Raw genomic sequence first — 10,805 nt, forward strand, 5'->3', positions numbered from 1 at the left:
CCAATGAAATTAATTACAGAAACAATTTGCAGGAAAGAAACAATGAAAAGAACAGCATAGTACTGGAGGATGCAAAAGAGAAGAGTAGTAACAAAGCTTAATCACTCAGATCTGCTTAAAGGCTTTTTAGTTAAATGATCAAAAGTGTTGATGTGATTATAGTGGATATGATGGTACAAAAATGAGATTTTGCATTAAAAAAAAAGTGATTAGATTAGATTAAACCATGACATGCTAACTTTTGAATAACTGCATATAATTGACTTTATAGCAATAAACCTACCAAGAGAACGACCAACCTGTTGCTGAGAATACAGCTGTAAGCAAAGAAGATGTAAATAGTAGGGACAACCTTGCTAAGGTACAGACTCCGCGCACTAACTCAACTGTTGTGGTCTAAGGCAGTGGCTTCAGAAGACAACATATTCGGCAGCAGTAGTGGTGAGCGATATTTTCCCTCCCAGCTCCTGGGAGATGCTCTGTTTCACCCCCTTGCTGCTGCCTGCCTTGGTGCCAGCACAGACCTTGGTACAGCTTTTCCATGAATCACATGGAAACTGAGCGTGCTTTCAAATGTGCACACACAGAAACAGGCAAACATATTTTTGCTGGGTTATTTTTTATCACAAATCGAGTGCTGGTATTGACACCAGGGCCAAGATAGCACAAGGCAAGGAGAAAGAGGATGGGCAGGGGGCAGGGGCTGGTGAGGCAGCCCTCAGCATTTCAAGTCAGCTTCATCTTTGCCAAGGGCTCAAAAAAGATTTCACGTGACCACCAGAAATACCCATTCTTGGGTTTGGGGTTGTTTGTTTTAATGCAGTCAAATGGTGTTTTTACAGTAACCATTTGCTTAACAAATTATTTAACCTTGTAGGAAGTGATGGAGTGCTGATTATTTATTCACCAAAATTCAGGAGTCTGAATCTAAATTCTCCTCGCACTCCCTTTCCTAGCATGTCATTATTCCAACTGGGAGAATGCTTAAGATATTTAAATAATCTCCCATTCAGCTACATGTATGAGAAAATGCATTCACTCAGTACAATAATGCAATTGTGCCTTTCCTCTGAGATGGCAAAGCGGGTTAGTGGAGCCATTTTGAGAAACAGGAACCGAAAAGCAAAGGCACTCACACAGACTGGGCACAAGAAAACATAAAACCAGATAGCAAGCATGTGAAAAAGCCCCTCTGCATTCACAGACAGCAGAGAACAAAGCTAACAAAGCAAATTGTGTGAGATGAGAAACCACAGCACTGCACCAACTAGAGAAATATGTAGATTTGGGTTGACTCTTTTTCAAACCAGCCAGGAATACAGAGCGTGAGTGGACTGGTGCTCTTCTGCTCTTCATGCTGCAAATCAGGAGCAACTATGCTCAAGCAACTCCTTTCAGCACAGGTATGGTAAAGTAAAAGTGATTTAAGTGAAAGTGATTTAAGTGAAAAAAGGTTCAGGCCCTAAACAATAGGTGCAAAACCTGGCCATCAGCCCCTGTAGTTAGTAATAGCTGCAATATGTTTGTGGCACTGACATAAAAACATGAAGTCTCAGGGACAATTATCCGCAGCACAGATGCTGGGACATCTACTATACAGCCAAGAGATCGGCAGCAGAAGAGGGCTGTGCTTAACCAAAGAGAACAAAAAGACATTTTTATAGTTGTTTATGTTTATTTGTTCTATAAATATTGTGGCAGGGTTCCTTTTGGGTCAGCCGGCAGATCTGATTAATTTATTTTTCAGTTTCATTTTTGTGCCTATAAATTGAGAAGTGACTTGGGGTTGCAATGCACAGCAACCACAGCTGCTAAAAATAGACCACAACCACATAATGCACACAACAGGGTTCAACCACCGCACTCCCCTATACCTCAGCTCTTTAAAGTCCCTACACACGGGCAGATTTGTGTATTTGGAGGCATGTAAACCGGCTGTGGTTGTGACTTACTTTGTCAGAGCAACATGGGGAAGGACGCAAGGCAAAGGGAGCGATGACCAGGAGGCAACACAAGCTGCTCAGCAGACACACGGCTGCCCCATCCCACAGGGATGGGAGGGGAAGTGCTTTCCCGAGGGAAAGCAAGGATTCCTGCCTTTTCAGTGTTGCACAGCATTATTTTCAACTGCAAACAGTTATTAAAATAGCAGCTTATAAAATCAAGATGGAGAAGAAAGCAGGGGGTGTGACGGGAATCAGAACGATGCTGTTTTGATGGCGTTTTTTCTTGTGAAGTCGCAAGCCCAGAAACAAACCTTACAAAGCAAAGTAACAACACTCCCCTTTCCAATGGTGGGCTGCAGCCTCTTTTATCCTTACAATTTGCAGACCACCAGGCACAAACCAGCTCGGAAGAAGAGCTGTTAGCTTGCTGATGTCCAAGGTCACCTCGCCTGAGTTCCTGGACCCAGGGCTCTCTCACACGGGGCCAGGGGAGCTCCAAGCGGGGTCTGCCACAGGCACCCGAGCCCAGCTCAGCGCAGCAGTGCTGCAGGAGCTCGGCGAGCAGCCTGGCTTGGCAGGGGCAGAGCCAACATTTTGCCCGCTTCCTGCTGTTCTCTGAGTAACCAAGCTAACGGGGTGGCCTGGCTGGGGCAGGAGAACGGCCACAAAGCCAGGTGTTGGGCCAAGAGGGACGGGACACCTACAGGAGGTGAGGTAAGGCTGGGGGAAGTCAGGAAAGAGCTGAAAAAAGGGAGGGAGGGAGCTTAATCTTGCATGTGCCAAAGCAGAAATGGGGGGCGGTGTATGTGGGTGTGTAAGTGGGGTTATGACCTTTTTCTACTTCTGCATTGAACTTCTTTAAGCATAACTCTCACCCTAAAAGTCGGTGGTTCCAGGCGCTGTGAAATACATTGGCCTGGCCCCACTAATGGACCCGCTGCCTCAGAAGGCTGCTTTTGATATTGCAACTGGGAGCAATTTCTGGACTGGCAAGCAAAGGTCTGGGCAACATTTGCCTACCTAGTGACGCAGTTTATACCGTTCTGCTTGGCATATTCTTTCTCAGGCCTGGAAATGAAGAGAATTTCAAAGGAAAAACACAAAGGGCTTGGATTTGTGCAAGCAAAGTCAACATTGACAAGGTGACAGGATGCAAGCCAGTAGAGTGGAGACTCAGTGGAGATCTCTGCTGTTAATGGTCTTCCCTCCATTTTTTGAAGTGGCAGCGACCCGGAGTTACTCATCCAAGTAACTTCAGTGGTAACCAACAGCGATGCAGCAGACAGCCAATGATTCCTTCCTCTCTGACAGTCCCTGTCCTCCTCACCACTGGGGGAAAGGCAGAAGCTTCTTGGCTGGTGCAGGGGCAGCCAACAGGGTGACATTGCCTGGCAGCCCAGCAGTGTGGCAGGACAAAAGTCCTGAGGAGGGATGGGCTCTGCAGCTCAGGAGGTGAGCAACAGTGTATCTCATAATCCGCCATGGCAGGGCTTGAATTTTTTAGCTGCCTGTATTCACGGTCTTTGTATTTTTTGTATTCACGGTTTTGTATTTAGGGTCTGTAATTTTGTGCTTATGGTACACACTCGGCAATCATGCAATACTCAGTGACCAGCTCAAGTCCCCTCTTCGCCCTCTCTTTCCTTGCATTTTTCTCATCCCTCTTTATCCCAGCTGTGGCCCTGACTCTGCCTGTGCTCCGGAGATCCCACGTTATCTCAGAGCAGCTGCTGGCAGGTGGATGGGGGTCCCTCCTGTGTGGGGACAATGTATCCCGACCTAGATATGACATATCTGACACTATATTCCATTCCTCCTAGGTACTGCCTTGTTCCTGCCTGTGTTTCCAGCTACTGTCATGTAAGCCATTCCTGCCGTATCACTTCCTGCATGTGGGGGTATTTGCATGAGGTATGTTCCTGAGACCACACTGTGGGATATGTTTGTGTTCTGGATTAGTTTAATGGAACTGCAATATAACCTGCAAGACAGCTTCCCAGCTGGTAAATCGTGTTTAAACAGTGGAAAACAAATACACTTTCTTAATGCTCCAGTCCTTTTACATCTGGTTGCTTAGCATTGCCCCTATCTCCTGTCCGCTTTGCAGTGCTTCAGCAAAATTGCCAAACAAGCTGGCCAAAAATCAATTGAACAGAGATCAGAAGAAAAAAACAAATGAGATATAGCAGTCACTGATGGTATACACAGGCATATCAATTTGGCAGCTAGTCAAACTCCTTGGAGCAATCAGCTGTGCTCATTAAATGTCAGAGCTGTGAATTTGCCCTGGGCATTATCAGCAAAAGCTTAAAAGTGGCCCAGCTCAGTTGAAAGAGATTTTCTTCCCCCAAATTTCAGGTAAATAGATGAATGAGATGTCAATAGCAATTCTATACCCCAATTTTAGCTCCAGAACCTGATTTCTGTGCCACAAAGCCAGGGTGGAAACTTGGAGGGGGGTGTTAGCATGGAAGATTCAAGAAGCAGCACATTTTCTGTATACACTCGAACTTGGAAAGAAACATGGTGCCATTACTGGGTTTGGTTTTCCTTAGTATCACAGCAGCTGATGTGTTACATGACAACTGCCAGGAGGTGACATAAAATAGGAGACAACTAGGGTGAGGTAGAGAAAACCTAATTCTTCTAGAGGTCAGCAAAGAAAGAGCAATAGCTCCCTTCCCTGCTAGCACTGCTGAATGGTGCAGGAATGGGGAAAGCTCCCCAGCCCTGCTATGTTTCTCTTCTCTGCACCTCAGGAGGGTCCTGCTGTTTTAGGTTCAAAAAGCATAAAGCAGAAGAGCCAATGGCTTGCTCATTCATGCAGGCTTTGGGAAAAATCTGTGGAAAGAATTTATACTGTGTAAACATCACAAAAGTCTTTTCTTTTTTTTTTTTGCCTGACAGGCCACATTAATGGCAGATTTTAAGCCAGGTATTATTCAGATATCTTTATGGAAATCAGTGAGGCCTCCCACCAACAGACCAGTTACCCAGTATGGCCTAGGTTGTGAAACACACACTTGGATAAGAGCTTTGCCTCACTGAGGACCTTGGGATTTGACCTTTAATTTTGAATGTGTGACTGTATAAATAAGCCATCACAATTTGTCTGCACTGTGCTCGTCACGAAAACCATTCACACAGAAAGGACCCAGAGGTAAGTAGCAGGCAGAGGCCATTCTCGTAACACCCAAGCTTGGTGATTTCTCTGAGGACACGAGATTCCTTACCCTACCTCAAAGGTGGAGAAGTGGTCTCTGTCTGGGAGGGGAAGAAGGTTAAAAAGAAACCTCTGGACAGAGATCCTCTGTCCCACTGGGAGCCAGGGCTGACCAGTTGTGTGGTCAGAGCCCTGAGCACTCTGCAGGTCTCTCCATAGGAGAGTCTTTGCCTGGGATCTTCATACGTTTGGTTATTTGGAATAATGTCCAAGAAACAGATGGTCCCTACTTAAGAAAGGCATATTATTGCTTCTAGAGTGCAGCATTACTGTCGCATTAGATAGGAGTCTCTAACACTGTTCTGAGAAATGCTGCCTGCTCATATCACATTTCAAAACATGCAAATAAATCAGTGACCTTTGCTACCAGCAGAAGTGCTGCGTGGATTTGTATTGAGACTGGGAGAGTGGCTGGCTGGAGGGGACCAGCACACCAGCTAAACCATGTGCTACTGAACAAGTACATCAGGAAATTTCTTCGGAGTGAAAAGTTGATGTCAGGCACTGCATTTCTCTAGCACTGTACCCAAAGGGGATCAGTATCCATTCAAACGCAGCAGCATCTCAAGAAGAAGAGGCATTTAATAAGTGAATGCTGAGTAGCATTTACAATGTATACAAGACTGTTATCTCTGATTTTATTTACCATAAAGGATGGTATTAATTCTCCACCTCTAGCATGCTAGCTCTAGGGAAATAGTTAAAATTGTAACTGCAGTCTCAAAATCTGCAGCAATTTGCACCTTGTTGGATCAGCAGTTTGTGTGATAAAGGAGCCCTGACCTCCTCACCTGCAGTGGAAAGTCCAAAGGTGTCATCAGGAGGTTTCAGGCTTGTTTACCAAAAAGCAGAAGTGCAGAAATCCACATAGGGAGGTAGCCTAGGAACACAGGCCAAAAAAGATGTGACATGGTGGAGGCCTCTGACTACAAATAACACCCCTCACCCAGCTGAAACCCCATCCAAAGGATGTCTCCTTTGAGTGATGTGAACTGCATCTTTCTGAATCTAAGACTCAGTGCCACAGCTGCAGTGCTTCCTGCAATCCCTCTGACACTGGAGAAAATGTCTTGCCTATTATCTTTACTGTTAAAGCCTGGATTTCCTGTACAGGGGAAGTCCTTATGTAAAAAAAACATAGAAAATGCTTTAAAGAAGGAGCAGAATGTGCTCAGATTGTGAAGCAGCTGATCTAAAGGCATTGAGACCCTTAGGGAACCCTGGGCCACAATAGTTGACATTTGAGGCAGGAAATGATGGTTTATTTAACTAACTGAACTGAAAAGTGCTAGGGAATTTAAACAAGGGAAACAGAATTACTGAGGGCAGCATTTAGCTAAGGAAGGCATGCAGGCCAGAGCTCCTATGATCGTGGGAAATATTGAGAGATTTGACATCTGTAAGTGGTAGTGGCCTCTGCTTTGTCATTCATCTGAAAGACAGATCAGGTGGGCAAAGGATCCCCGAAGGGTGTTCCTGCTTGCTCACCACGGCTTCTTGCCCTGTCTGGTGTTTCTCCACACAGTTTTCCTTCCAGCCAAAGGCCTGCCTTGAAGTTTCTGAGATATAATGGCACAATTCTGGCACTGGGCTACTCTGCTCCTATTTTTGTTTGTTTTCAAATGTTTCAGTAAAAATACTTTTGAATACATTTGTTAGATAAAAACAGGTATCTCTATTCAAATAATGGCTTTTTTTTCAGAGGTTTTCTTCACTCTTCTCAGTCACGTGCAACAAACTCTAGGATTTTTCACTTTCTGTGGCAATGAATGATATCCAGGAGTTTGTCTTTGGTAGAGGATCTGGCTACAGAAACCAAGCCAAGAGGAGACAACCTAAGTCAGACAACTTCAGTAATAGCAAAGGAAATTGAGAGAAAGGCATAGCATAAAAGCATTCATGATTCATCACTTGGTACCTGGAAGCAGAAAACAACAACTGTGATCAGTTTGGGGGTTTCACAAACCACACCTGACTTTGCCAACGCCTGGCTGGTCTCAAGGCAGTGCTCCTGCAGGTGAAGTGCTCGATCTATGATCTCTCCCAGCTCTGCCCACCAGGGACATTCCCCATGGCCCAGATCTCTGCTGCGCATCGATCCCCCTGCCTCCCTCCAGCCCTGCTGAGGGCCAAGGAGTCAGTGTTTCGGTACTGGAATTCATTGTCCCAGCTTCATTTGATCCCATTTAACAGGGAAGATGGCAGGTAGCTGTCCTTCTGCAGAGCAGTGACCTTAACCTCCTTCTCCAGCCCACTGGGAGGGCAGAGTTGAATGAACAACAGTCTGGTTGCTCTGCTGAAAGCCATGGCCTTAGGGGAACTAACTTCTTGTTGTTGTTGTTGTTTGGTTTGCTTTCAGCTGAACTGTTCCTGGCTGGCCACCTTCATTGTGCAATTGTACAAATACCGGTGCCAGCACAAATAAGGGATGATGGAAAAGCCAGTGCTGCAGGCAGACCAGGTTTCTTCTCTCAGCAACTCTTCTAGCTTAGGCTGTCCTCAAATGCATGTGGGACACCTGCTCCAGGAAAAGCTTGATGAACCACAGCAAATGTAAAACCCCACGAGATTATTATTCAGACTCTGCTGCCATTCTGCACAGATCCTAGCACTGGCCTGCTCCTCCTTGTACTGCACTTGGCTTAATTTCTGTGTGCTGCATGCTTTTTAAATATTCACATGGCACTATCTGGAGGAGAAATGAGTCTATAACACCGAATCATCTCCTGCTGAGCCCCACTGAATCATCACAACCTTGGACAATTGATCAACTGATTTTGTGTTATTTATGTTACCCTAAAGGCTACATTTCATAATTTGAAATGTATGGATTGGAAAAGCTGACAACTCATTCTGCTCAACCTGTTTAGTAACACTGCACTTGTTTGAAAGGCTTACTTTCAAGGGAGGGAATATATCCAACTTGCAGAGACCAACTTCCTTTGCAGCTACAGTGAATAAAAAGTCTTCAAAATATTTAGAAACTGATTTAAGCTAACAAAGTCAAGGAAATAAGTGTTAAAGCTCAAACTCCTGCTTGATGGTCTATTTGTAGTTCATCCAGTGGTAATGAGCCAGATTCTTGCCTAGAATAAATGGGCATAAAGCCACTTAAGCCATGCAAGAATGTTGATTTATGCTTGCTACAAATCTGACCTTTATTTCAGTATTTCATGGTAAGCTCCAATCCTCTTTACACTGCTCATTTTTTGGAATGGAATTAGATTTACCAAGGTATGCTCAGACAAAATGGATTGCTTTTCCCTTAAATTTTTGTGCCAGGGATAAAATTGTGGTCTATTTCAATGGAAAACTGTTAATAAAGTAGCTTTGTTGAAGAAAAGTCAGAAGTGATAGCCTCATTCATTTCAACACTACAAGTTATTTATTTCTCAAAGCTACACTGAAAGAGTACAATATGCTCCACAAATTACAAAGTCCTTCCAGGAAATCTGAGATGCATCTGAAGAATGGAGGTTGAAAGAAGTTTAGCTAGCAAACAGTTGCATAAAAACTTAAATATATGAAGGCAAATTATTTGCTGAAGGTGTGCTGGAATGAAAATACTCTTTTGTTTGCTTAACTGAAACTACATTGCTCCAAATGACCTTACATTCTTTATTTCTAAGTCCACGACCCCTGCACTGAGGTTCAGCACACTGCAAGATGCCAGACTTACCGGAATATGCTAATCAAGAACTTATTTTATTAGTTTTAAATATAACACTCTTGATTTTTGACTATAGTAGCTGCCTGGTAAATACAACTTATCACTGAGGAGAGCCATGCTGAGAAAACTGCGTGTGAGATTATACTACTGTAAAGTGCTCAATATGGGGGCGAACTCAGAAGACAGAGCTCATGCAGGAGGCAGCAGCCTGTTTGCTAAATTCTTTTTCACACAGGTAACATCTTATGCTGCTGTTTTCAGTCTGCACTAGTTTCCTGTTGATGTTTGAAGAGCTCATTTGCAGTGAATTGTTTTCAGCCTGGCCACCAGATGAAGAACTTCTCTAACATGACAGTACATAGGGATTTGACAGAGAAACGTTAAGGTTGGTATGGATGAGGCACGAATGGCAATGTGCAGATGCGAAATCATCAAGAAACATCAAGAAAGGAAAAAGGACAAGCACGGGCAGATGTGCCAAAATCAGCAGGACACTGAGATCGCAGCACACACTGCGCAGATTCTCGAGGCACCTGAATCTTGTTTAAATCTCTATCTGCAAGGTTTAATCTCTGCAGATTCTCAAGGCACCTGGATCTGGCAAACCTCAGGAGGCAGCTTGACTCCAGCCCTGTCCTCTAGGTGGACCTTGGACCTGTACTGTAGTTTTGTCTTCAGCCCCATGGTGGGGGCAGCAGGTAGACCTTGGGCCTATGTAGCAGTTCTGTTTCAAACTTTGTCTCTGGTCCCATCTCCTGCTGCTCCTATATGGACCCTGGACTTGATCCACTAACTTGCCTTGTTTGGACCCTGGACCTGGTTCATTAATTTGCCCTGTTTGGGCCCATTGATGGACCCTGTTATCAGTACCCAGCTCTGAGGGACTGTGCCCAGCTGGTGAAGGCACTGCCCATGCTGGATCACCACCGGCTCCTGGCTTGTACCAGAGGGGTCCTGGCCAGGCGACGTGGCCACACGCATCTCCGTCATTATGCATGAGAAAGAAAGAGTGAGATCCATCTGTGAGAGAACCTATGAGTAAAATCAGTTTAAAATGAAACAAACTTCCCTCTCTAGGTGGTTTTGCATTGCACTTTGCTACATTAGCCAAACATAAGCAACGGAAACAACAAAATACTTTGATCTGATTGAGAGGTGCAGGTGTGTTGTACCCTCAATTTTGGAGTTTGTTCCCTGATAACATGCAAAAGAGATTGGATTTGATAATGATGGAGGGCAGGGGGACTTGATAAACTGGACACGAGTTTCTCTGAGGCAGGGAGAGGCTGAGATGAAGAGGTGCAATAGCTAGATAGGGGTAGAGTTTCAAGAAGCAGTTCATTTTAGGTTGCTTTCATTTGGCATCTTATTATATTTTTGTTTTCACGTATAATATAATAGTGATCTGTAAAAACAGCCAGGAGCCTAACTTTCAGAAACGCCGTGGTCCCAAAAACTGACGTAGATCTTCCAGTCAGGATCTCAGCACTGTTTAGGAAATAAATCCAAATATTTCAGTTGTAAAGAAGATGCTTTGGCTCCAGAACAATATGAGAAAAATGTACAATCCATTTGATCTGCTTCAGATGCCACAACCATCTGCAACTGCTTGTGGCAAACACACATTTCTCAGATTCACAGGCATGTATGATTGCAAAGAGCATTGAATACTTTCAGTAAAATAAATAAACCTTTAGTATGCTCTTTTTGTTATTTACTTCTCTCCCAGCAGCTCTCTGTGCAAAGAATTCCTCCTTGAAGACCCCGTGGGACTCGAAACCCACAGCCAGGCGATGCAGAGCCTTTCAAGGCAGGAGGTATTGTGTGCAAAAGTGCCTGACAAGCAGCCAGTATGAACAACAACAGTTGGCACCAGAAGAGGGTCACAGATGCTTATTTGAACATGCTATTGTGCAATATCGCCACACGGTGTAGGCTCCAGCTGCTGCAATTGGAAAGACACCAG

General features: G+C 44.5%; 1 long non-coding RNA gene across 2 annotated transcripts in view; it reads left to right on the top strand.

Annotated features, from left to right (window-relative positions):
• Window positions 1-10,564, top strand: part of LOC121070505 — a 39,378-nt gene extending 28,814 nt beyond the window's left edge. For both annotated transcript variants that reach the window (XR_005820119.1, XR_005820120.1), the window contains 2 exons: window positions 3,767-3,857; window positions 7,529-10,564. This is a non-coding gene — a long non-coding RNA (uncharacterized LOC121070505). The remainder of the gene's footprint in view (window positions 1-3,766; window positions 3,858-7,528) is intronic.
• The last annotated feature ends 241 nt before the right edge of the window (window positions 10,565-10,805 follow it).

This window comes from Cygnus olor, chromosome 5 (assembly GCF_009769625.2).
Source record: "Cygnus olor isolate bCygOlo1 chromosome 5, bCygOlo1.pri.v2, whole genome shotgun sequence".
In the NCBI taxonomy this organism is placed as follows: domain Eukaryota; kingdom Metazoa; phylum Chordata; class Aves; order Anseriformes; family Anatidae; genus Cygnus; species Cygnus olor.